This window comes from Gorilla gorilla, chromosome 3 (genome assembly GCF_029281585.2).
Source record: "Gorilla gorilla gorilla isolate KB3781 chromosome 3, NHGRI_mGorGor1-v2.1_pri, whole genome shotgun sequence".
Lineage (NCBI taxonomy): Eukaryota > Metazoa > Chordata > Mammalia > Primates > Hominidae > Gorilla > Gorilla gorilla.
In genome coordinates, this window is record NC_073227.2 from 166120602 (window position 1) to 166147908 (window position 27307).

Genomic DNA, 27307 nt, shown 5'->3' on the forward strand with positions numbered 1-27307 from the left:
CCTATTTTGCTATGAGAAGTTACTAGTTCAATTGGAACTCAGAATATTTACAGCTATGTAAGACTGTGGGCCCTCTGCTGTTTTGCATGCTGGCCCTGATGTTGCTGGCAGCTCAAGACATCCTCCTGTGTTCAGGCTCATCCAGGCACCAGCTTCTGTGCTCCCAAATTTCAGGGGACACGTGTCACGATTCTGTAAGAACTCTTACTGTACACTGCATTGTGATCTGGTTGTACCTTGGGTCTGTGTATCTGCAGTGATTCTCTACCCTTCAGATTCCATGAAAGAAATCTGCTATCAAATGAATTGCTAGGCTTTTGGTGGGCACTGGTTGCTGGACCAGTGTAGCTACCTTGAAAGGAATGTGTCTAATTTCTCTCTTTGAATGTGTGGGCCCTTATGCCACCTATCTCAAATTTGAGGCCTCATCGGACCCTCTAAGATTCCCAGGGAGGCCTCATCAGACGCTCTAAGGTTCCCAGAAACTATCCCACTTGTCATTCTATGATTTATATAGAAGATTATTTACTGGACTAGAAAAATATGCTTATGAAGAACAAGCGGGAACTAACATTTGATGAGTGTATTATATGAATTACCACATTTACTCTTCGTGAAAACCCTAAAAAATAGGAATCGTTTTTTTCTTTTTTATTGATCATAGGTAGAGGAGACTCTACCTATGATTAAAGTGATGATCCAAATTGAGATCTGTTTGACTTTGAAATATGGGCACTGAAATTATTAGCATTTAAAAAATATATCAATAACCATTTCCCCTTTAAATAATACTAAGACAGAAATTGCATTAAACCAATTAGAGATTTTTAAATATTTGAAAAGGAATCAATAAATGTGATACATCATATAAACAGAATTTGGACAAAAACCATATGATCATCTCCATAGACACAGAAAATGCATTAGATAAATGAATTTTAAAAGATAAAATTCAGCATACCTTCATGATAAAAATCCTTGACAAACTAGGCATAAAAGTAACATACCTCAACATAAGAAAGGCTGTGTATGACAAACCCACAGCCAAAATCTCACTTAATAAGAAAAAGTCGAAAGCACTTCCTCTAAGAACTGGAACAAGGCAAGAATGCCCACTTTCACCACTCTTATTCAACATACTACTGGAAGTCTTCGCCAGAGCAATCAGGCAAGATAAAGAAATAAAAGGCATCCAAATTGGAAGAGAGAAAGTCAAATTATTCCTGTTCACTGATGATATGATTTTATATCTAGAAAACCCTAAAGATACCACCACAAACTCTTGGATTTGATAAATAAATTTAGTCAAGTTTCAGGATACAAAATTAACGTACAGAAACACTAGCATTTCTATACACCAATACCAATTTGGCTGAGGACCAAATCAAGAAGGCAATTCCATTTATAATAGCTAAAAATAATAATGAAATACCTAGGAATATATTTAACCAAGGAGGTGAAAGATCTCCATAAGGAGAACTACAAAACACTGATGAAAGAAATCGTAGATGACACAAACAAATGGAAAAATATCCCATGCTCATGGATTAGGAGAATCAATATTGTTAAAATGATCAAAAAGCCCAAAGCAATCTACAGATTTAATACAATCCCTATCAAATTATCAATGTCATTTTTCACAGAATTAGAAAAAAGCAATTGTAAAAATCACATGAAACCAAAAAAGAGCCAAATAGCCAAAGCAACCCTAAGCAAAAAGAACAAAGCTGAAGGCATTACATTAGCTAACTTCAAATTATACAGGAGTATAGTAACTGAAACAGCATGGGACTGGTATAAAAATAGACACATAGATCAGTGGAACAGAATAGAGAACCCAGAAATAAAGGCACATACCTAAAACCAACTGATCTTTGACAAAGTCAACAAAATTTACACTGGATAAAGGACACTCTATTCAAGAAACGGTGCTGGGAAAATTGGAGAGCCATATGCAGAAGAATGAAACTGGACTGCTATCTCTCACCATATATAAAACTTAAGATCAATTAAAGACTTAAATCCAATACCTGAAACTATAGAAATCCTAGAAGAGAAACTCTTTTGGATGCTGGCCTAGGCAAAAATTTATGACTAAGTCCTCAAAAGACAAATGGAACGAACTAAACTAAAAAACTTCTGCACAGCAGTAACTAAATAAGTAGATAAATAAATAAAAGCAACTGAATAACAGACAACCTATGAATGGGAAAAAATTTTTTGCAAACAATGCATCCATAAGGGCTAATATCCAGAATCTATAAGGAATTCAAACAACTCAACAAGAAAAAAAAATAATCCTATTAAAAAGTGGGCAAAGGACATGAACAGACATTTTCCAAAGGAAGACATATTAGTGACCAACAAACATATGAAAAAATGCTTAACATCACTAATCATTAGAGAAATGCAAATTAAAACCACAGTGAAATACCATCTCATACCAGTCAGAATGGCTATATTTAAAAAGTCAAAAAACAACAGATGTTAGTGAGGATGTGAAGAAAAGGTGGCCGGGCACAGTGGCTCACACCTGTAATCCCAGCACTCTGGGAGGCCACGGGTGGATCACTTGGGGGCAGGTGTTCGAGACCAGGCTGGCAGGCATGGCGGCACATGCCTGTAATCTCAGCTACTTGGGAGGCTGAGGCACAAGAATTGCTTGTACCAGGAAGGCAAAGGTTGTACTGAGCCAAGATCATGTCACTGCACTCCAGCCTGGGTGACAGAGACAGACTGTCTCAAAATAAAGCAAGAAAGAAAGAAAAAGAAAGAAAGAAAGAAAGAAAGAAAGAAAGAAAGAAAGAAAGAAAAGGGAATGCTTGTACACTGTTAGAATGTAAATTAGTACAACTGTTATACAAAACAGTATGCAGATTTCTCAAAGAACTCAATATAGAACTACCATTCTATCTAGCAATCTCATTATTGGGTATACACCCAAAGAAAAAGAAATCATTGTACCAAAAAGATACCAGTACTCATATGTTTATTGCAGCGCTATTCACAACAGCAAAGACATGGAATCAACTTAAGTCTCCATCAACAGAGGAATGGATAAAGAAAATGTGATATATATGTATGAACACTACTCAACCATAGAAAAGAATAAAATCATGTCTTTTGCAGTAACAAGGATGGGACTGGAGGCTATTATCCTAAGTGAAATAACCCGGAAACAGAAATACTGCATGTCCTTTCTTACAAGTGAGAACTAAGCAATAGACACACATGGACATACAGACTGAAATAATAGACACTGGAGGCTCTAAAAGGTGGGAGGGCGAAAGGGGAGTGAGGGGAGAAAAATTACCTATTGAGTACAGCGTTCACTATTTGGCTGATGTGTACACTAAAAGCCCCTACTTTACCACTACACGTTATGCACATGTAAAATACCTATACTTTTACCCCCTACATGTATAAACTAAAAAAAAAATTTAAAGAAATACTTGAAAAGGATAACAAAACTTACACAATAACTCATTTTTAAATTTATAATATCAATTTTTACCATCTTAAGTCAATGGTTATCTTTCAGAAACTTTGTAGATAACACTATGGAAATATGAAAAGAAAGATAATCTAGTAATACATTCATTTGTTGAACGAGGGAGTTTCTTTTTATCCCTGAGCATTTTGTTTAGTAAAACTGACCTTAATTGTGCCTGTCACCTACTTTACATTAGAAAAAACATATACGTTGCCTAAAAGCAAGTTGCAACATTGTGTGTCTTTTGTTATCTGTATTTTTTAAACTGAGGTAATACTTCAATAAAGCAGTTATAATAATATATAATTATATAACAGAAAATATTATAATAAACTGCATATTTTTAAAGTGTCTACTTAGATACATTTTTTAAAAATAATTTCCAGGGTACCTGTGCACAACCTGCAGGTTTGTTATATAGGTATACATGTGTCGTGTTGGTTTGCTGCACCCATCAACTATTTCTCCTAATGCTATCCCTCCCCCAGACCCCCACCCACCAACAGGCCCTGGTGTTTGATGTCCACTGCCCTGTGTCCAAGTGTTATCATTGTTCAATTCCCACCTATGAGTGAGAACATGCGGTGTTTGGTTTTCTGTTCTTGTGATAGTTTGCTGAAAATGATGGTTTCCAGCTTCATCCATGTCCCTGCAAAGGACATGAACTCATCCTTTTTTATGGCTGCATAGTATTCCATGGTGTGTATGTGCCACATTTTCCTAATCCAGTCTATCATTGATGGACATTTGGGTTGGTTCCAAGTCTTTGCTATCGTGAATAGCGCCACAATAAACATACGTGTGCATGTGTCTTTATAGCAGCATGATTTATAATCCTTTGGGTATATACCCAGTAATGAGATCACTGGGTCAAATGGTATTTCGATTTCTGGATCCTTGAGGAATCACCACACTGTCTTCCACAATGGTTGAACTAATTTATACTCCCACCAACAGTGTAAAAGCTTTCCTATTTCTCCACATGCTCTCCAGCATCTGTTGTTTCCTGACTTTTTAATGATTCCCATTCCAACTGGCTTGAGATGGTATCGCATTGTGGTTTTGATTTGCATTTCTCTAATGACCAGTGATGATGAGCATTTTTGTAATGCATCTGTTGGTTGCATAAATGAATTCTTTTGAGGAGTGTCTGTTCATATCCTTTGCCCACTTTGTGATGGGGTTGTTTGTTTTTTTCTTGTACATTTGTTTAAGTTCTTTGTAGATTCTGGATATTAGCCCTTTGTCAGATGGGTAGTTTGCAAAAACTTTCTCCCATTCTGTAGATTGCCTGTTCACTCAGATGGTAGTTTCTTTTGCTGTGCAGAAGCTCTTTAGTTTAATTAGATCTCATTTGTCTATTGTGGCTTTTGTTGCCATTGCTTTTGGTGTTTTAGTCATGAAGTCCTTGCCCATGCCTATCTCCTGAATGGTATTGCCTAGGTTTTCTTCTAGGGTTTTTATGGTTTTAGGTCTAACATTTAAATCTTTAATACATCTTGAATTAATTTTTGTATAAGGTGTGAGGAAGGGATCCAGTTTCAGCTTTCTACATATGGCTAGCCAGTTTTCACAGCACCATTTATTAAATAGGGAATCCTTTCCCCATTTCTTGTTTTTGTCAGGTTTGTCAAAGATCAGATGGTTGTAGATGTGTGGTGTTATTTCTGAGGCCTCTGTTCTGTTCCATTGGTCTATATATCTGTTTTGGTACCAGTACCATGGTGTTTTTGTTACTATCACCTTGTAGTATAATTTGAAGTCAGGTAGCATGATGCCACCAGGTTTGTTCTTTTTGTTTAGGATTGTCTTCGCAATGCAGGCTCTTTTTTGGTTCCATATGAACTTTAAAGTAGTTTTTTCCAATTCTGTGAAGAAAGTCCTTGGTAGCTTGATGGGGATGCCATTGAATCTATAAATTATCTTGGGCAGTATGGCCATTTTCACAATATTGATTCTTCCTATCCATGAGCATGGAATGTTCTTCCATTTTTTGCATCCTCTTTTATTTCATTGAGCAGTGGTTTGTAGTTCTCCTTGAAGAGATCCTTCCCATCCCTTGTAAGATGGATTCCTAGGTATTTTGTTCTCTTTGTAGCAATTGTGAATGGTAGTTCATTCATGGTTTGGTTCTCTGTTTGTTTGTTATTGGTGTAGAGGAATGCTTGTGATTTTTGCACATTGATTTTGTATCCTGAGACGTTGCCGAAGTTGCTTATCAGCTTAAGGAGATTTTGGGTGGAGACAGTGGGGTTTTCTAAATATACAATCATGTCATCTGCAAACAGGGACAATTTGACTTCCTCTTTTCCTGATTGAATACCCTTTATTTCTTTCTCTTGCCTGATTACCCTGGCCAGAACTTCCAACACTATGTTGAATAGGAATGGTGAGAGAGGGCATCATTGTCTTGTGCCAGTTTTCAAAGGGAATGCTTCCAGTTTTTGGCCATTCAGTATGATATTGGCTGTGAGTGTGTCATAAGTAGTTCTTATTATTTTGAGATATGTTCCATCAATACCTAGTTTATTGAGAGTTTTTAGCATGAAGGGCTGTTTAATTTTGTCGAAGGCCTTTTCTGCATCTATTGAGATAATCATGTGGTTTTGTCGTTGGTTCTGTGTATGTGATGGATTATGTTTATTGATTTGCGTATGTTGAACCAGCCTTGCAGCCCAGGGATGAAGCCAACTTGATCGTGGTGGATAAGCTTTTTCATGTGCTGCTGGATTTGGTTTGCCAGTATTTTATTGAGGATTTTTGCACTGATGTTCATCAGGGATATTGGTCTAAAATTTTCTTTTCTTGTGTCTCTGCCAGACTTTGGTATCAGGATGATGCTGGCCTCATCAAATGAGTTAGGGAGGCTTCCCTCTTTTTCTATTGATTGGAATAGTTTCAGAAGGAATGGTACCAGTTCCTCTTTGTACCTCCAGTAGAATTCAGCTGTGAATCTGTCTGGTCCTGGATTTTTTCTGGTTGGTAGGCTATTAATTATTGCCTCAATTTCAGAACCTGTTATTGGTCTATTCAGAGATTCAACTTCTTCCTGGTTTAGTCTTGGGAGGGTGTATGTGTCCTGGAATTTATCCATTTCTTCTAGATTTTCTAGTTTATTTGTGTAGAGGTGTTTGTAGTATTCTCTGATGGTAGTTTGTGTTTCTGTGGGATCGGTGGTGTTATCCCCTTTATCATCTCTTATTGCATCTGTTTGATTCTTCTCTCTTCTCTTCTTTATTAGTCTTGCTAGCCGTCTATCAATTTTGTTGATTTTTTCAAAAAACCAGCTCCTGGATTCATTGATTTTTTTTGAAGGCTTTTTCGTGTCTCTATCTCCTTCAGTTCTGCTCTGATCTTAGTTATTTCTTCTGTTCTGCTACCTTTTGAATTTGTTTGCTCTTGCTTCTCTAGTTCTTTTGTGATGTTGGGGTGTCAATTCTAGATCTTTCCTGCTTTCTCGTCGGCATTTAGTGCTATAAATTTCCCTCTACACACTGCTTTAAATGTATCCCAGAGATTCTGGTACGTTGTCTTTGTTCTCATTAGTTTCAAAGAACATCTTTGTTTCTGCCTTCATTTCCTTATTTACCCAGTAGTCATTCAGAAGCAGGTTGTTCAGTTTCCATGTAGTTGTGTGGTTTTGAGTGAGTTTCTTAATCCTGAGTTCTAATTTGATTGCACCGTGGTCTGAGAGACAGTTTGTTGTGATTTCTGTTCTTTACATTTGCTGAAGAGTGCTTTACTTCCAATTATGTGGTCAATTTTAGAATAAGTGAGATGTGGTGCTGAGAAGAATGTATATTCTGTTGATTTGGGATAGAGAGTTCTGTAGATGTCTATTAGGTCTGCTTGGTGCAGAACTGAGTTCAAGTCCTGAATATCCTTGTTAACCTTCTGTCTTGTTGATCTGTCTAATATTGACAGCGGGATGTTAAATTCTCCCATTATTACTGTGTGGGAGTCTAAGTCTCTTTGTAGGTCTCCAAGGACTTGCTTTATGAATCTGGGTGCTCCTGTATTGGGTGCATATATATTTAGCATAGTTAGCTCTTCTTGTTGAATTGATCCCTTTATCATTATGTAATGGCCTTCTTTGTCTCCTTTGATCTTTGTTGGTTTAAAGCCTGTTTTATCAGAGACTAGGATTGCAACCCTTGCCTTTTGTGCTTTCTATTTGCTTGGTAAATATTCCTCCATCTCTTTATTTTGAGCCTATGTGCGTCTCTGCATATAAGATGGGTCTCCTGAATACAGTACACTGATGGGTCTTGACTCTCGATCCAATTTACCAGTCTGTGTCTTTTAATTGGGGCATTTAGTCCATTTACATTTAAGGTTAATATTGTTATGTGTGAATTTGATTTGTCATTATGATGTTAGCTGGTTATTTTGCCCATTAATTGATGCAGTTTCTTCTTAGCATCGATGGTCTTTACAATTTGGCATGTTTTTGCAGTGGCTGGTACCGGTTTTCCTTTCCATGTTTAGTGCTTCCTTCAGGAGCTCTTGTAAGGCAGGCCTGGTGGTGACAAAATCTCTCAGCATTTGCTTGTCTGTAAAGTATTTTATTTCTCCTTCACTTATGAAGCTTAGTTTGGCTGGATATGAAATTCTGGGTTGAAAATTCTTTTTGGAATGTTGCATATTGGCCTCCACTCTCTTCTGGCTTGTAGGGTTTCTGTGAATAAATCCGCTGTTAGTCTGATGGGCTTCCCCTTGTGGGTAACCCGGCCTTTCTCTCTGGCTGCCCTTAAAATTTTTTCCTTCATTTCAACTTTGGTGAATCTGACAATTATGTGTCTTGGGGTTGTTCTTCTCAAGGAGTATCTTTGTGATGTTCCTCTGTATTTCCTGAATTTGAATGTTGGCCTGCCTTGCTAGGTTGGGGAAGTTCTCCTGGATAATATCCTGAAGAGTGTTTTCCAACTTGGTTCCATTCTCCCCAGCACTTTCAGGTACACCAATCAAATGTAGATTTGGTCTTTTCATATAGTCCCATATTTCTCAGAGGCTTTGTTCATTTCTTTTTACTCTTTTTTCTCTAACCTTGTCTTCTCACTTTATTTCATTCATTTGATCTTCAATCACTGATACCCTTTCTTCCATTTGATCAAATCGGCTATTGAAGCTTGTGCATGCATCACAAAGTTCTCGTGTCATGGTTTTCAGCTCCATCAGGTCATTTAAGGTCTTCTCTACACGGTTTATTTTAGTTAGCCATTCATCTAACCTTTTTTCAAGGTTTTTAGCTTCCTTGTAATGGGTTAGAACATGCTCCTTTAGCTTGGAGAAGTTTGTAATTACTGACCTTCTGAAGCCTACTTCTGTCCACTCGTCAAAGTCATTCTCCATCCAGCTTTGTTCCATTGCTGGCGAGGAGCTGTGCTCTTTTGGAGGAGAAGAGGCTCTGGTTTTTAGAATTTTCAGCTTTTCTGCTCTGGTTTCTCCCCATCTTTGTGGTTTTATCTACCTTTGGTCTTTGATGTTGGTGACCTACAGATGGGGTTTTGGTGTGGATGTCCTTTTTGTTGATGTTGATGCTATTCCTTTCTGTTTGTTAGTTTCCCTTCTACCAGTCAGGTCCCTCAGCTGCAGGTCTGCTGGAGTTTGCTGGAGGTCCACTCCAGACTCTGTTTGCCTGGGTGTCACCAGCAGAGGCTGCAGAACGGCAAATATTGTAGAACAGCAAATATTGCTGCCTGATATTTCCTCTGGAAGCTTTGTCCCAGAAGGGCACCTGTCTGTATGAGGTGCCCATTGGCCCCTACTGTAAAGTGTCTCCCAGTTAGGCTACACGGGGTTCAAGGACCCACTTGGGGACAGTCTGTCTGTTCTCAGACCTCAAAGTCCATGCTGGGAGAACCACTGCTCTCTTCAGAGCACAGTTGGAAATGTAGAAATCACCTGTCTTCTGCATCAATCGTGTTGGGAGCTGCAGACCGGAGGTGTTCCTATTCGACCATCTTGGAATGGAACCTCCATTTAGATGCATTTTGACATAGGCCTATGTTATGGTTTTAATGTATCCCCCAAAATTTCATGTGTTGGAAACTTAATTGCCTTTGTAACAGTATTCAGAAGTGGGGCCTCTAAGAGGTGAAAGATTAATGCCATTATCTTGGGAGTGGTCTCCTGATAAACAGATGAGTTTGGCTTGATTTTCTCTCTGCCTTGTATGCTTCCTTGTCATTCTGCCTTCCACTGTGGGGTGACCCTTGGCAGACGCTAGAGCACCATGCTTTTGGACTTCCCAGTCTGCAGAACCATGAGTCAAATAAATCTAAGGGCTAAGGGGGCAATATGAGGGATTGGCAATTGGAAGCTGGCAGAGACTGAATGTGCCAGACAAAAGTAGGGTCTTAGCGGGGGCACACAACAATTGCCATACTGTAGACCTGCAGGAAGCTAACCAGGCCTCTGCTCCTGCCTGTTGACTTCTGGAACCAACTGGAAGCCAGAAGACAGGGGATCCATGATGCATTCTGCACAGCTCAGTCACCAGAGGTTCAAAGAAGAGCCAGAAAGAATAGATAGTGGGTCTGGAGAAGCATACACAGAATATCCATGTACAGACTTCCAACAATACCCTGTTCTCCTTATACATTAATGCCTTAAACTACTCACTTCTGATCTAGAAAGTCATAATACATGGTTTCAATCTAGAGACTAGTGGTTCTCAAAATTTTCTTTCTATACTTTCCTAATGTAAGATTATTCTAGGAAGCGAACACTCATCCAGGAGCCACATTTCCCATCCCCTTGTATGTAGGTGACATATTGAGACTGAATTGACCAATGGGAGCTGAGTATAAAGGGTTTATCCCTCTTTCAAGCTCGGCTCATGAAAAACTGCATGTTTGATCATCCATGCTCTTTTCCTCTTTAAATTGGCTGGAACGAAGGCAAACTTTACTATTATGATGTTAGGAATCATATGTTGAAGATGAAAAGGTCAAAGATGGATGAAATCTGAGTCCCTGAATCACTATTTAGAGAGCTCATAGAAACAGAAATACTTGCACTGGAAGAAAAAATAAAATACACACAAGAAACTTATTCATTAGGGAGGCGCTATGGTTTGAAAGCTTATGTCCCCCTCAAAATTCATGTTGAAACTCAAATACCCAGTGCAATGGAATTAGGTATAGAGGGCCTGTAGAAGCTGATTAGGTCATGAGGGTGGAGCTCTCATTAGTGACCTTGGGGGTAGAGAGAACTAGTCAGGTCCTCTTGCCTGTCTTCCTCCCACCATGTGAGTATGCAACAACAGAGCACCACCTATGAAGCAGGGAGCTGACTTCACCAGACACAGAACCTCCTGGCACCTTGACCTTGGACTTCCCAGCATCCAGAACTGTGAGAAATAAATTCTATTTGTTATACAAAAAAAAAAAAAAAAAAAAGAAGAAGGCCTGGTGCAATGGCTTATGCCTGTAATCCCAGCACTTTGGGAGGCCAAAGCAGGCAGATCACTTGAGGCCAGGAGTTCGAGACCAGCCTGGGCAACATGGTGAAACCCCGTCTCTACTCAAAATGCCAAAAACTTAGCCAGGCATGGTGGTCCCAGCTACTTGGGAGGCTGAGACTGGAGAATCGCTTGAATCCGGGAGGTGGAGGTTGCAGTGAGCTGAGATGGCACCACTGCCCTCCATCCTGGGTGACAGACCAAGACTCTGTCTCAAAAGAACAAAAACAAACAAACAAACAAACAAAAAAAAAAGAGAGAGAGATTGGTGGTTCTCAATTCCTTTGGGGTCACAGATTTTAAGATGTGCATGTAAGTACTCACACAAATTTATGTACAATATTTTGCCTCCTCAGAGACAGATAATATTTTAGTAAATAATGAATTTGATTTTTTCACTTATATTCTCGGAAAAAAAAGTGGCCAATATGTAACAACTTAAAAAATAAATCCAAATTGTGTATTTAAAATTAAAAAAAAAAGAAATTCAATAGGATATTTCTGTTAACAAGGACATTCCAAAAGTACATGGATTTTTTTTTTTTTTTTAACTTCAATAAGAACAACTTTTGGAGCGGTCACTGGCAGGTTAACATGCCAACTTTTTCAACTTTGACATTCCACAGATGTCAACTCTAACACTAGTGATAGAAAGTTATGAAATCTCTGACTTCAAGGGTGAGTATTGCAGATGGAATCAAAATTCCCATTGCTTGCTTGCTTTTTCAAGTAAGGATTGTATCAAAAAATACCAGAATTCTCAAACAGTTTATGAGTTGGATTCTATTTGTGCCTTTTTTTTTTCCCCCGGATCATTGAGAACATCTTTGTTACTGGCACTGTCTAGATGGTATTTTGAGCAGAATTTTGCAGTGTTTCCAAGTGCTGCAGTTTCTTCCCGCAGAGAGATGGCCACTACAGACTCTAGCTGCCAGAAGAATTTCCCCCAGATCTGGAAAGTTTCTACAGTTGCTTACCTCGAATATTCACATCCAGAGAGGTACTTCCTCCAAAGTGCGGTTTTCCAACAACTCCATAATGGTGAGTATGAGACCTGTAGTTAGGAGTATGGGCTCCAAATTTAGACTACCAAGGTTAAAAGCTTTGCTCCACCCACTTGCTAACCATGGTAATTTAAGCAAGTGACTTGCCTGTTTCTTCATCAGTGAGTAAAATAGTACCTATTTGATAGGATTATTGTAGGAATTAGCTTAATTTAGATAAAACCTTATAATAGGGGCATCTGCATTTTTTAGTTGTTCAAATGGCCACATATATCTGGAAGACTATGAAAAAATCTCTTCCTTGCTGTTCGTTCTTCTGTTCATTCATTCATATATTTCTAAGTATTTACTGAGCACCCACTATGTGCTCAGCATTGTGCTGTGTGCCAGAGATACAATGATCAGCTAAAATAGAATCAGTGCCTGGCCTCACTGAGCCCTCAGTCTAATGGGGAAGACAGATATTAATCAAACAGTCATAAACACACATGTAAAGTTGCTGTGGAGAAAAGGTATATTGTCCTGTGAGAAAAAATAATGGAGACTTAACCAATAAGAAAACATTGTTTAATCTGCAATCTTAAGACTAAGTAGAAGTTATCAAAGAGTTACTTACCCCAAGTTCAATTAAGTTCTATTAGGCTTAACTTCCAGACAGCTGATGAATTTCCATATAGCAAAAGAAAACTTCATAATCTGCTTTTCTAAGAAAACTTCTTGAAAAGACAGAAATGCAAGGCTCTGAAGCTAAACAGGTTGATGACTTTGTGGTTGCAAGCAAAATTTTATTTGGGATTTACCTTTGACACTAATGCAAGACAATCTAGAATGGAATGAATCTCATTGCTAGTTCTCCAAGCATGCATAGTATCAATGTTTCTTTGAGTGGAAATTTTGTTTGGCCAATAAAGTTTTTACAATTTCAACACCATAGGAGGCCTTTGAACTTTCTAAAAGTGCTCCCAAAATAGAAATCCTCATTTGATGCTGTGCTTGTGCAGATAACATGGGAACTGGACCTGGCTCTGCCAACAGATGTCAATACTTTCACGATGAAGAGAAATAGCGATTCCTTCATGATCTGCTTCAAAATATTGGAATAGATTTTAGTGATTCTGGAATGGATGAGAAGATTTGACAGAAGCATTGTTTTACTTTTTAAATTTTCCTTCAAATTACAAATCAGCATAACCATTTCCAGGACATTTTGCTTCAGCAAGGTCTTTTATTTAGTCGTGCAGCAAGCGATCTTGCAGGATGACTCAAGACAATACATCTTTGTGTTGGAGAAAATCCAAGTTTTTAATGCTTTCCAATTGACCCTTTTACTAAGGCAAAAGAGTGTATTTTCAGGATGTAAGGGATCACTTCGGCTTTGTTCGGTTCCTGCTTCCATAGGTAATATGTTCCACAATGCAAGCAAAATCCAAGGGGGCAGACAGAGATAAAGAGAGATTCTTGGCCAGGCGCGGTGACTCACGCCTGTAATCCCAGCACTTTGGGAGGCCGAGGCAGACAGATCACGAGGTAAGGAGATCGAGACCATCCTGGCTAACACGGTGAAACCCCGTCTCTACTAAAAATACAAAAAATTAGCCGGGCATGGTGGCAGGCGCCTGTAGTCCCAGCTACTTGGGAGGCTGAGGCAGGAGAATGGCGTGAACCCGGAAGGCGGAGCTTGCAGTGAGCCGAGATTGTGCCACTGCACTCCAACCTGGGCGACAGAGTGAGGCTCCGTCTCAAGAAAAAAAAAGAAAAAAAAAAGAAAAAAAAAGCGAGATTTTTGCTGGGCACGGTAGCTCATGCCTGTAATCCCAGCACTTTGAGAGGCCAAGGCGGGTGATCATGAGGTCAGGAGATTGAGACCATCCTAACTAACACGGTGAAACCCCATCTCTACTAAAAATAAAAAAAATTATCCAGGCGTGGTGGTGGGCACCTGTAGTCCCAGCTACTGGGGAGCCTGAGGCAGGAGAATCGCTTGAACCTGGAGGCGGGTGCAGTGAGCTGAGATTGCGCCACTGCACTCCAGCCTGGGCGACAGAGCGAGACTCGGTCTCAAAAAAAAAAGAGAGGGATTCTTTTTTTTTGGTGATATATCCTAGCCTAAACTGATATTAAGGTATAAACAGACGTTCATAATCATAATATGTTTCATTTTCAATTCATGTCAAAGAATGGCCTGGTAAATATCATAACAGGCCAATGACACCAATAATGTACCAAACTGTAATTTTGCATACTGCTTTTTACTTATTTATTATGAAACAATGCTTTCATAAAAATATGTTATACAAAAAGTTTTTCTCCCCCAACTATAGTTTTAAATATTGGGGAAGACGTGCAAAAAAAGTATATTTTTCCCCAGGTTTGTGGATCCTCTAGAAGTCATCCATTAGTTCTCTGGCTTATAAACCAAGGGCTAACAACCTCATCTATCAATAAGGCTTTAATCTTCTGATACTAATCTATCTCTTCACTTTCACCTTCATCTATTAAATATAATTGTCTGAAGTGAGACAGGAAATAATTAAAATAACTTGGAGCAGCAATTTCTAAACTGTGGTGCAAAGGGACACTGACGGCCCCTGGAAAAAACTCATCTTTCCCTTTGCCATCTCCTCCTCTCTCTCCAGACTTTTTTTAAAATCCCAGTGTTTCTCTGAAATTATGATGAATCTCTCAAGAGTTTTTGTGTATCAAGATTGACCACTTGCACATCTGAGAGAATATTGCCTTCTTCTAGCAGGGAGTTTTGACCTATGTAGGGTTTGGGAACACTTACAGCATTCAAAGATCCCCTTTAAAAGGGGTCTGGAGCCCAAACCTCCATTTTAATTTACACATCCTGTGTATCATCTGTTACAGTTCTTTCTTTTCATGCTATGACTCTTCATCCTGCCCTTGCTCTGATTTTTACTGAAGACCAGCTACTTCAGCCTGTCCATGCGTGATCACTTTATCTGGTATTCTTTTTCCTTCCTCATGTTAAATCCTCATGTTCTTAAGTTTTCTAATTTGTGACCTTCTCATTTACTCTAAGCCTGGCCCTATATGGAGAGCTTCATCCTCCCAGCAGGGGTCACCATAGTTCCTTCCCGGAGAGCCTATAGGTATCATGTTAAAGAATCCACCCTCTGGTCTTTATACAGTTCCAGTTTCTATAGAACATTATAAACACTAAGGCTCAACATTCACATTGTATTCATGTCTGTCCTGATTTAATATTGACTAACACTTTAAACACTTTTTGAAGCAAGTAATGTTATTTTAAAATCGTACGTATTTGTTTTTGTTATAAATTCCTGGATGGACAGGAAAGATAACCCCCACATCATGCCTCATACATTGTAGATTAAAGTTCTTATCCTTAGATACAAATGTATAAAAGACAAAATTACTGTACTTTTTTGTTCTTTTTTTCTTCAATCTATACTTTCTCCTAATAAATTGGAGATATTTGAAGCACTCAGAATCTAAGTATCTGAAGCACTTAGAATCTAAATGATGTAATATAAATAAGATTAAATTAGAATATATTTGTTTTTTAGAATCAAGCATTCTCTTTAAAATTCTTTTCTATATTTATGCCATTTTAATTCATTGCATTGATTTTTAAAAAAATTACACAAATGAAAAAGAACCAGGAAAAGTTAGCTATGTGGTAGTTAGTTATGGAAACATAATAAAGTGATTATTTGAGTGAAACTCCGGGAGCAACTTGACTTAAACAAAGATATCACACCAACAATTCTACCTTCTCATTTGTGCATTATTAAATTAGATCATTCCTACAAGCATCAAATATACTATTGTTTTTCTAATCTTAAACAAATATGACTTTTTTTTTTTTTTTTTTTGAGACAGAGTGTCACTCTGTTGCCCAGACTAGAGTGTAGTGGTGTGACCTTGGCTCACTGCAATCTTTGCCTCCTGGGTTCAGGCAATTCTCCTGCCTTAGCCTCCTAAGTAGCTGGGACTACAGGTGCATGCCATCATGCCCAGCTAATTTTTGTATTTTTAGCAAAGACAAGGTTTTGCCATGTTGACCTGGTCTCGAACTCTTGACCTCAAGTGATCTGTCCACCTCGGCCTCTCAAACTGCTGGATTACAGGTGTGAGCCACCATGCCCAGCCAATACAACTTCTTTTGAGCCTACTTCTCCAGCTACTGCCCTGTGTCTCTGCCTTCCTCTGCAGCAAAAATTACTTGAAAAAGTTGCTTATACTTTCTGTCTTCTTCTTCCAGTCTCTTATACCCATTCAAATCAGGCTTTTCCCCACCTGTCCCTGAACTTGCTCTCATCAGGGTAACCAGTGACCTCCATGTTGCTAAATCCAATGGCCGCTTCTCAGTTCTCCTCCAATTTGGCTTATGGGCAGCATTTGGCAAACATTTTCTTCACTTGCTTCCAAGACACCACAGAGGCTGGTTGTCCTGTTACTTAGTTGATCCTTCATGGCTGATCTCTTTCTGTATCCTCTTCCTCTTCCTGAACATTAGCATGCTAGAATTCCATAGGCTCTGGCATGGTCCTCTACTCTCCTCTACCTCCATTCACTTCCCAAGTGATCTCATCCAGTTCCATGACTTTAAATATCATCTGTTCCCTAAGCAATTTTGCTCAACTGCTGATAACAAAGATGCAATTACAGCAGCTTTGACACAAAATAGTTCATTCTCTTCCATATTAGGAGTCAGAAGGAGGCCATCCACAGCTGATATGGCATATTCACAAGGTCATCAGAAACTCAGGCTGCTTCTGATTTTCTGTTCCATCATCTTAGCACGTGGCTTATATTCTCAAGTCTGGGACTACAGGCACGCACCACCACATCCAGCTGATTTTTGTATTTTTAGTTGAGACGGGGTTTCACCATGTTGGCCAGGATGGTCTCAATCTCTTGATCTCGTGATCCTCCCACCTCGGTATCCCAAAGTGTTGCGATTACAGGTGTGAGCCACTGCTCCCAGCCTAAATGTGAAGTTCTAAGGGGGAAGAGGAAAAAGAATATTTGTTAAGTACCTGGTAGTTTCTGCCATAACATCAATATATCAAAGAGTCCCATATTCATATTTCCAGCCCTGCACTCTTCTCCAAGCCTCAAGACCACTTACTGTGCTTGGATGCACACTTGGCAACTAAAACTTAACATGAGCAAAGCACTGCCTTTGTAATGGAGACTCAAAGATGAATGACTGTGAGTTGAGGGAAGAATGAGGAGTGAGAAAGTGAAGACAGTGAATACAGTATAGAGAACTCTTTCAGGAGTTTTGATAGAAAGAAGAGCAGAGGAACAGAAAAATGGGAAGTAGCTGGAGGAGAATGTAAAATCTCAGAAGAATTTTGTTTCATTTTATAAAAAGAATAATATTTCAACCTATTAGTATAATAATGGGAGTGGTTTAGGAGAGAAGAAATGAATGACTCAGGGAAAGGGGAATAATTGTAGGAGTAAAGTCCTCAAGAAGATGGGGGAGACAAAATACAAAGCACAAATGAAATCAGCATTTGATGTAAATGACAGAGAAAGCAGAGTATGGGGGCACAACTTATAGGCAAGACGGCTCACTGAGTTTAAGCTTCGATAACGCATTTTGCTCCAAATACATGACAAAAATAGATCAAATGTAAAAAAAAGATAAGTCTAGGATAAAAAATAAGACAAACATCTCCTAAATGAAAATAGAACAAAAATGTCAAAGTGGCTAGACTGAAGTCACAAAGTTTATGGAAAATCCAGAAAGCATCAAGTACTGGTTAGGATTTCAGCTCCTGAGGGGCAGAGGACACTAAACTTGCTCCATGAGAAACTGAATCCAGTTTTACAGCTTGAAAACTCTTCTATTCTCAGGAGTGAGGCTGGAAAAAATTACATTTATTTATCTATTTTTTAGAGATGGGTTTCACTATGTCACCCAGGCTGGAGTGTAAAGCTATTCACAGGTTCAATCATGGCTCACTGCAGCCTTGAACTTTTGGCCTCAAGTGATCCTCCTGCCTCAGCCTCCTGAATAGTGGGGACTACAGATGTGTGCCACCATGCCTGGCTCTGAAAAAATATTAAAACTCTGCATGACTTGTATTTGGAGATGTGGCTTTTAGGAAGCTGTGGACCTAAGGAGAAGGGGGTGCATAGATACAATCTCACAATTAAAAATTGAGTCAAAATACCTAATTGCTCTATGACTAGACCTATGGAATCCTCAATATCACCTTGTAGACAAAATTTCAAGCTGGAACAGTTGGATTTGGTTTCTGATTGAAGGTCTGCTGACAGAATGAGTTCATGGTTAAGGCATGGGGGAAGGGCAGAAAAAAATGTGAAAAGCTTCCAAATGTTTCAATATGAGCCTGAAAATCCAAATTCCAAAAAACATGGGTAGGTCTAATGCTCAGCAAGAAAGTCAACAAAATCAATAATTAGAATGTGAATTACCTGTAGATAAAAATTAATTTTACCTCTGAAGCAGCTTGATAATCTTTTTTAAAAAAATTATTATTATACTTTAAGTTCTGGGATACATGTGCAGAACGTGCAGGTTTGTTACATAGGTAAACACATGCCATGGTAGTTTGCTGCACCCATCAACCCGTCATCTACATTAGGTATTTCTTTTTTTCTTTCTTTCTTTTTTGAGATGGAGTTTTGCTCTTGTTGCCCAGGCTGGAGTGCAGTGGTGCAATCTCGGCTCACTGCAACCTCTGCCTCCTGGGTTCCAGCGATTCTCCCATGTCAGTCTCTCACATAGCTGGGATTACAGGCTCCTGCCACCATGCTGGGCTAATTTTTGTATTTTTAGTAGAGACGGGGTTTTGCCATGTTGTTCAGGCTGGTCTTGAACTCTTGACCTCAGGTGATCCGTCCACCTTGGCCACCCAAAGTGTTGGGGTTACAGGCATGAGCCACTGCAACCAGCCAGGTATTTCTCCTAATGCTATCCCTCCCTTGGCCCCCTACTCCCTGACAGGCCCCGGTGTGTGACATTCCCCTCCCTGTGTCCATGTGTTCTCATTGTTCAACTCCCACTTATGAGTGAGGACATGTGGTGTTTGGTTTTCTGTTCCTGTGTTAGTTTGCTGAGAATGAGGGTTTCCAGCTTCATCCATGTCCCTGCAAAGGACGTGAACTCATCCTTTTTACGACTGCATAGTATTCCATGGTGTATATGTGCCACATTTTCTTTATCCAGTCTATCATTGATGGGCATTTGGGTTGGTTCCAAGTCTTCGCTATTGTGAACAGTGCTGCAATAAATATACGTGTGCATGTATCTTTATAGTAGAATGATTTATAATCCTTTGGGTATATACCTTGTAATTGGATTGCTGGGTCAAATGGTATTTCTGGTTCTAGATCCTTGAAAACTGGCCACACTGTCTTCCACAATGATTGAACTAATTTACACTCCCACCAACAGTGTAAAAGTGTTCCTATTTCTCCACATCCTCTCCAGCATCTGTTGTTTCCTGACTTTTTAATGATTGCCATTCTAACTGGCATGAGATGGTATCTCATTGTGGTTTTGATTTGCATTTCTCTAATGATCAGTGATGATGAGCTTTTTTTTTTTTCCCCCGTAGATGGAGTTTTGCTCTTGTTGCCTAGGCTGGAGTGCAATAACGCGATCTTGGCTCACCACAACCTCCACCTCCTGGGTTCAAGCAATTCTCTTGCCTCAGCCTCCCAAGTAGCTGGCATAACAGGCATGTGCCACCACGCCCAGCTAATTTTGTATTTTTAGTAGAGATGGGGTTTCTCCATGTTGGTCAGGTTGGTCTTGAACTCCCAACCTCAGGTGATCTGACTGCCTTGGCCTCCCAAAGTGATAGGATTACAGGTGTGAGCCACCATGCACAGCCTATGATGAGCTTTTTTTCATGTTTGTTGGCCGCATAAATGTCTTCTTTTCAGAAGTGTCTGTTCATATCCTTCACCCAATTTTGATGGGGTTGTTTTTTTCTTGTACATTTGTGTAAGTTTTTTGTGGATTCTGGATATTAGCCCTTTGTCAGATGGATAGATTGCAAAAATTTTCTCCCATTCTGTAGGTTGCCTATTCACTCTGATGATAGTTTCTTTTGTTGTGCAGAAGCTCTTTAGTTTAATTAGATCCCATTTGTCAATTTAGGCTTTATTTTTGCCATTGCTCTTGGTGTTTTAGTCATGAAGTCCTTGCCCATGCCTACATCCTGAATGGTATTGTCTAGGTTTTCTTCTAGGGTTTTTGTGGTTTCAGGTCTTACATTTAAGCCTTTAAACCGTCTTCAGTTAATTTTTGTGTAAGGTATAAGGAAGGGGTCCAGTTTCAGTTTTCTGCATATGACTAGCCAGTTTTCCCAACACCATTTATTAAATAGGCTATCCTTTCCCCCTTGCTTATTTCTGTCAGGTTTGTCAACGATCAGATGATTGTAACTGTGTCTCTGCCAGGTTTTGGTATTAGGATGACGCTGGCCTCATAAAATGAGTTAGGGAGGAGTCCCTCTTTTTCTATTGTTTGGAATAGTTTCAGAAGGAATGGTACCAGCTCCTCTTTGTACCTCTGGTAGAATTTGGCTGTGAATTTGTCTGGTCCTGGGCCTTTTTTACTTGGTAGACTATTAATTACTGCCTCAATTTCAGAACTTCTTATTGGTCTATTCAGGGATTCAGCTTCTTCCTGGTTTAGTCTGGGGATGGTGTACGTGTCCAGGAATTTATCCATTTCTTCTAGATTTTCTAGTTTATTTGCATAGAGGTGTTTATAGTATTTTCTGATGGTAGTTCGTATCTCTGTAGGATCAGTGGTGATCTCCCCTTTTTCATTTGTTATTGTGTCTATTTGATTCTTCTCTCATTTCTTCTTAATTAGTCTTGCTAGCAGCCTATTTTGTTAATCTTTTTGAAACACCAGCTCCTGGATTCATTGATTTTTTTGAAGGGTTTTTCGCGTCTCTATCTTCTTCAGTTCTGCTGTGATCTTAGTTATTTCTTGTCTTCTGCTATCTTTTGAATTTGTTTGCTCTTGCTTCTCTAGTTCTTTTAATTGTGATGTTAGGGTGTCGATTTTAGACCTTTCCTACTTTCTCCTGTGGGCATTTAGTGCTATAAACTTCCCTTTAAACACTGCTTTAAATGTGTCCCAGAGATTCTGGTACATTGTTTTTTTGTTCTCATTGGTTTCAAATAACTTTTTTGTTTCAAATAACTCATTGGTTTCAAATAACTTATTTATTTCTGCCTTAATTTTGTTATTTACCCAGTAGTCATTCAGGAGCAGGTTGTTCAGTTTCCAGGTAGTTGTGAGGTTTTGAGTGAGATTCTTTTTTTTTTTGAGGCAGAATCTTGCTCTGTCGCTAAGCTGGAGTGCAGTGGTGCGATCTCGGCTCACTGCAACCTCTGCCTCCTGGGTTCAAGCGATTCCACTGCCTCAGCCCCCTGAGTAGCTGGGACTACAGGCATGTACCACCACGCCTGGCTAATTTTTTGTATTTTAATAGAGATGGGGTTTCACCATGTTGGCCACGATGGTCTCGATCTCCTGAACTCGTGATCTGCCCGCCTCAGCCTCCCAAAGTGCTGGGATTACAGGCATGAGCCACCGTGCCCGGCCACTTGAGTGAGATTCTTAATCCTGAGTTCTAATTTGATTGCACTGTCGTCTGAGAGACTGTTTGTTATGAATTCTGTTCTTTTGCATTTGCTGAGGAGTGTTTTACTTCCAATTATATGGTCAATTTTAGAATAAGTGAGATGTGGTGCTGAGAAGAATGTATAGTCTGTTGATTTGGGGTGGAGGGTTCTGTAGATGGTCTATTAGGTCTGCTTGGTCCAGAGCTGAGTTCAAGTCCTGAATATCCTTGTTAATTTTCTGTCTCTTTTATCTAATATTGACAGTGGGGTGTTAAAGTCCCCCACTATTATTGTGTGGGAGTCTAAGTCTCTTTGTAGGTCTCTAAGGACTTGCTTTATTAATCTGGGTGCTCCTGTATTGGGTGCATATATATTTAGGATAGTTAGCTCTTCTTGTTGCATTGATGCCTTTACTATTATGTCATGCCCTTCTTTGTCTTTTCTGATCTTTGTTGCTTTAAAGTCTGTTTTATCAGAGACTAGGATTGCAACTCCTGATCTTTTTTGCTTTCTATTTGCTTGGTAGATCTTCTTCCATCCCCTTATTTTGAGCCTATGTGTGTCTTTGCATGGGAGATGGGTCTACTGATTACAGCACACTGATGGGTCTTGACTCTTGATCCAATTTGCCAGTGTGTGTCTTTTAATTGGGGCATTTAGCCCATTTACATTTAAGGTTAATATTGTTATGTGCCAATTTGATCCTGTCATTATGATGCTAGCTGGTTATTTTGCCTGTTTGTTGATGCAGTTTCTTCATAGTGTTGGTGGTCTTTAGAATTTGGTAAGTTTTTGCAGTGGCTGGTCCTGGTTTTTCTGTTCCATATTTAGTGCTTCCTTCAGGAGTTCTTGTAAGGTAGGCCTGGTGGTGACAAAATCTCTCAGCATTTGCTTGTCTGTAAAGGATTTTATTTCTCCTTCACTTATGTAGCTTAGTTTGGCTGGATATGAAATTCTGGATTGAAAATTCTTTTCTTTAAGAATGTTGAATATTGGCCCCCACTCTCCTCTGGCTTGTAGGGTTTCTGTGGGTAAATCCACTGTTAGTCTGATGGGCTTCCCTTTGTGAGTAACCTGACTTTTCTCTCTGGCTGCCCTCAACAGTTTTTCCCTCATTTCAAGCTTGGTGAATCTGACAATTATGTGTCATGGGAGTTCTTCTCAAGGGGTATCTTTGCGGTGTTCTCTGTATATTCTGAATTTGAATGTTGGCCTGTCTTGCTAGATTGGGGACATTCACTTGGATAATATCCTGAAGAGTGTTTTCCAACTTGGTTCCATTCTCCCCATCACTTTCAGGTAAACCAATCAAATGTAGGCTTGGTCTTTTCATATAGTCCCATATTTCTTGAAGGCTTTGTTAATTCCTTTTCATTCTTTTTTCTCTAATCTTGTCTTCACACTTTATTTCATTAATTTGATCTTCAATCTCTGATATCCTTTCTTCCACTTGATTTATTCGGCTATTGATACTTGTGTATGCTTCACAAAGTTCTCATGCTGTGTTTTTCAGCTCCATCAGGTCATTTATGTTCTTCTCTAAACTGGTTATTCTAGCTAGCAATTCCTCTAAATTTTTTTCAAGGTTCTTAGCTTCCTTTATTGGGTTAGAACATGTTCCTTTAGCTCGGAGGAGTTTGTTATTACCCACCTTCTGAAGCCTACTTGTGTCAGTTGGTCACACTCATTCTCTGTCCAGTTTTGTTCCCTTGCTGGTGAGGAGTTGTGATCCTTTGGAGAAGAGGCATTCTGGTTTTTGGAATTTTCAGCCTTTTTGGCTGGTTTATCCTCATCTTCGTGTATTTATCTACCTTTGGTCTTTGATGTTGGTGACCTTCAGATGGGGTTTCTGTGTGGACGTCCTTTTAATTTATGTTGATGCTATTCATTTCTATTTGTTAGTTTTCCTTCTAACAGTCAGGACCCTCTGCTGCAGGTCTGCTGGAGATTGCTGGAGGTCCACTACAGACCCTGTTTGCCTGGGTATCACCAGCGGAGGCTGCAGAACAGCAAAGATTGCTGCCTGTTCCTTCCTCTAAAAGCTTCATCCCACAGGGGCACCCACCAGATGCCAGCTGGAGCTCTCCTGTATGTGTCTCCTGTATCTGTCGACCCCTGTTGGGAGGTGTCTCCCAGTCAGGAGGCACAGGGGTCAGGGTCCCACTTGAGGAAGCAGTCTGTCCCTTAGCAGAGCTCGAGCACTGTGCTGGGAGATCCACTGCTTTCTTCAGAGCTGGCAGGCAGGAAAGTTTAAGTCTGCTGTAGCTGTGCCCACAGTCGCCCCTTCCCCCAGGTGCTCTGTTCTAGGGAGATGGGAGTTTTATCTATAAGCCCCTGACTGGGGCTGCAGCCTTTCTTTCAGATACCCTGCCTGGAGAGCAGGAATCTAGAGAGGCAGTCTGGCTACAGGGGCTTTGCCGAGCTGTGGTGGGCTCTGCCCAGTTTGAACTTCCCAGTGGCTTTGTTTATACTGTGAGGGGAAAACCGCCTACTCAAGCCTCAGTAATGGCAGATGCCCCTCCCCACACCAGGTCCACTTCAGACTACTGTGCTGGCAGCAAGAATTTCAAGCCAGTGGATCTTAGCTTGCTGCACTCCGTGGGAGTGGGATCCGCTGAGCCAGACCATTTGGCTCCCTGGCTTCAGCCCCCTTTCCAGGGGAGTGAACAGTCCTGTCTCGCTGGTGTTCCAGGTGCCACTTGGGTTTAAAAAAAACAAACAACAACAAAAAAAACTCCTGCAGCTAGCTTGGTGAATGCCCAAATGCCTGCCTGGTTTGTGCTTGAAACCCAGGGCCCTGGTGGCGTAGGCAACAGAGGGAATCTCCTGGTCTGTGGGTTGCGAAGACCCTGGGAAAAGCATGGTATCTCGGCTGGAGTGCACCGTTCCCCTTGGCACAGCCCCTCACAGCTTCCCTTGGCTAGGCGAGGGAGTTCCCCGACCCCTTGCACTTCCTGGGTGAGGCAATGCCCAACTCTGCTTTGGCTGACCCTCCGTGGGCTGCGCCCACTGTCTAACAAGTCCCAGTGAGATAAGCTGGGTACCTCAGTTGGTAATGCAGAAATCACCCACCTTCTGTATTGATCTCACTGGGAGCTGCAGACTGGAGCTGTTCCTATTTGGCCATCTTGGAAGAACCTCTTCTCTTTTTTGAGACAGAGTCCCATTCTGTTGGCCAGGCTGGAGTGCAGTGGTGACATCACTGCAACCTCTGCCTCCTGAGTTCAAGTGATTCTCCTGCCTCAGCCTCCCTAGTAGCTGGGATTGCAGGTGTGTGCCACCACACCAGGCTAATTTTTGTATTTTTTAGTAAAGACAGGGTTTTGCCATGTTGGCCAGGCTTGTCTCTAACTCCTGACCTCAGGCTATCCACCTGCCTCAGCCTCCCAAATTGCCGGGATTACAGGTGTGAGCCACCACACCTGGCCATTTGAAAAGCTTTTAATGTAAATATGAATGAGTGGTTCAAAGACATAAAAGCCTAAGTTCTACTAAAAGGAACAAGGAATTATGAAATAAAAAGAAGCAAAAATAAAATACAAAAGAAATTATTAGAAATTTGTAAGCTGGAGTGTGAATGTATTTGAAGATTTGAATTTTGATATAGTTGAAGAAAAAATTAGTGATTTCCAAGATCTTAAAAAGGAATACCCCAGAATACAGGAGAGCAAAGAGAGAGTATGTATGGGTATGGACACAGGCAAATTGGTGCATTCTGTGATGGAAGATTAGGCAGATACCTTTGTATTGCTTCTATTTTTTTCAGTAAAATTAGAGATACAAGCATCAGCTGAAGTGAAAAGATGTTGCAGGTTTGAGGAGAAATGATAAGGTGTCCTTTGAGAGAATGGGATAGCAAATTGATTACAGAAATGTGGAAGGATTATCAGGAAGTGCTGGTGGCCCACTTTAGTCTAAATAGGATTTAGACCCCCTAAAAGGTATTTGTTTCTAATGAGACAAGTCCCGGGCAAGGAGCAAGAAGAAAACTGAGTGAAAGGAAAATAAATACCAGGAACACTTTCAATTCATTGTGATTACTTACTTTGATAAATAAAAAATTGGATTCTGTCTGTAAAAAGCCAGATTTTCAAATGAAAGTGTAGAGAAAAGAGGATATAAATGATCTGTGATGCAAGAACAAAGAGAGAAAAAAAGAAGAGGAAAACAGTAGAGATATATCACAGTACCATGTATTAGAAGCAGGTGCAGTGAGTAACAGATACTTGGAAAGCAGAGACTATAGTTTAGGAGACAAAGAAATTTAGTTCCTGGAGGGGGCATCAAATAGCTATCCACCTCTATTGACCCTCAAAAGTTTCTTTGTAATATATTTTAGGAAATTTTTATCAAAGTAAATTAAAAGTTTATAATTTATAATTTAGTCTTCTAAGAGTTCATTGTCTATCTAGAAAACTCTGCTCTTGGCCAGGCACTTTGGGAGGCCAAGCGGGTAAATTGCTTGAGGCCAGGAGTTCAAGATCAGCCTGGCCAACATAGCACAATTCTGTGTCTACTAAAAATACAAAAATTAGCTGGGCACGGTGGTGTGGGCCTGTAATACCAGCTACTCGGGGGGCTGAAGCATGAAAATCACTTGAACCCAGGCGGCAGAGGTTGCAGTCAGCTGAGATTGCACCACTGCAGTCCATCCTGGGTGACAGAACAAGACTCTGTCTCAAAGAAAAGAATACAAAAAAGAGAAAAGAAGAAAAGAGAAGAGAACAGAGAAAAGAAAAGAAGAGAAGCCGGGGAGAAGCCGGGTACGGTGGCTCGTGCCTGTAATCTCAGCAATTTGAGAGGCTGAGAAGGGCGGATCACCCGAGGTCAGGAGTTCAAGACCAGCCTGGCCAACATGGTGAAACCCCATCTCTACTAAAAATACAAAAATCAGCTGGGCATGGTGGCAGGCACCCGTAATCCCAGCTACTTGGGAGGCTGAGTCAGGAGAATCGCTTGAACCCGGGAGATGGAGGTTGCAGTGAGCCAAGATCACACCTCTGCACTCCAGCCTGGGCAACACAGCGAGTGTCTGTCTTGAAAAAAGAAAAAAAAAAAAAAGAGTAAAGAAAAGAAAACAAAAAACTGTGCTCTTGGAAGCTCATTTCTCAATGATGACAGTTATTAATGGTGGGAAAGTTTCTTTTTCCTTTCCTCATTTAGAAAATAATAATATATGCCACGAGAACTTGGTAATACTCTGACTACTTGAAAAATAGGCATCTATATATGTCCATTCAGTCAGTCAACATGTATTTTATTGCTTGTGTACCTGCACACACCATGGTTTATCTACAAGAGAATGTCGTGGCATGTCAATTTGATTGCCTGGATTCAATCCCAAATTCTGCTACTTAATACTATTGTAACTGGGATTGAGGAAGTTAAACTTTTGTTTTTTTTTGAGACAAGAGTCTTGCTCTGTCACCCAGGATGGAGTGCAGTGGCATGATCTTGGCTCACTACAACCTCCGCCTCCTGGGTTCAAGTGATTCTCTTGCCTCAGCCTCCCGAGTAGCTGGGATTACAGGTGTCTGCCGCCACGCCCAGCTAATTCTTTTTTTTATTTTTAGTAGAGACGGGGTTTCACCATGTTGGCCAGGCTGGTCTTGAACTCCTGGCCTCAAGTGATCCACTCACCTCGGCCTCACAAAGTACTAGGATTATAGGCAAGAGCCACTGCGCCTGGCCTACTTAAACTCTTTGAGTCCCTATACCCTACTATGA

At 40.2% G+C, this 27307-nt stretch overlaps 1 long non-coding RNA gene across 8 annotated transcripts in view; it reads right to left on the bottom strand.

The window, feature by feature from the left end:
* The window catches only part of LOC129533256 (uncharacterized), an 81237-nt gene that overhangs the window by 26569 nt on the left and 27361 nt on the right, over nucleotides 1-27307 (bottom strand). For 7 of the 8 annotated variants that reach the window (XR_008679340.2, XR_008679341.2, XR_008679334.2 and 4 more), the window contains one exon: nucleotides 12579-16952. This is a non-coding gene — a long non-coding RNA (uncharacterized lncRNA). Of the gene's footprint in view, nucleotides 1-12512; nucleotides 16953-27307 lie in introns of those variants that run through there. The other variant, XR_010133518.1, reaches the window with a different exon arrangement.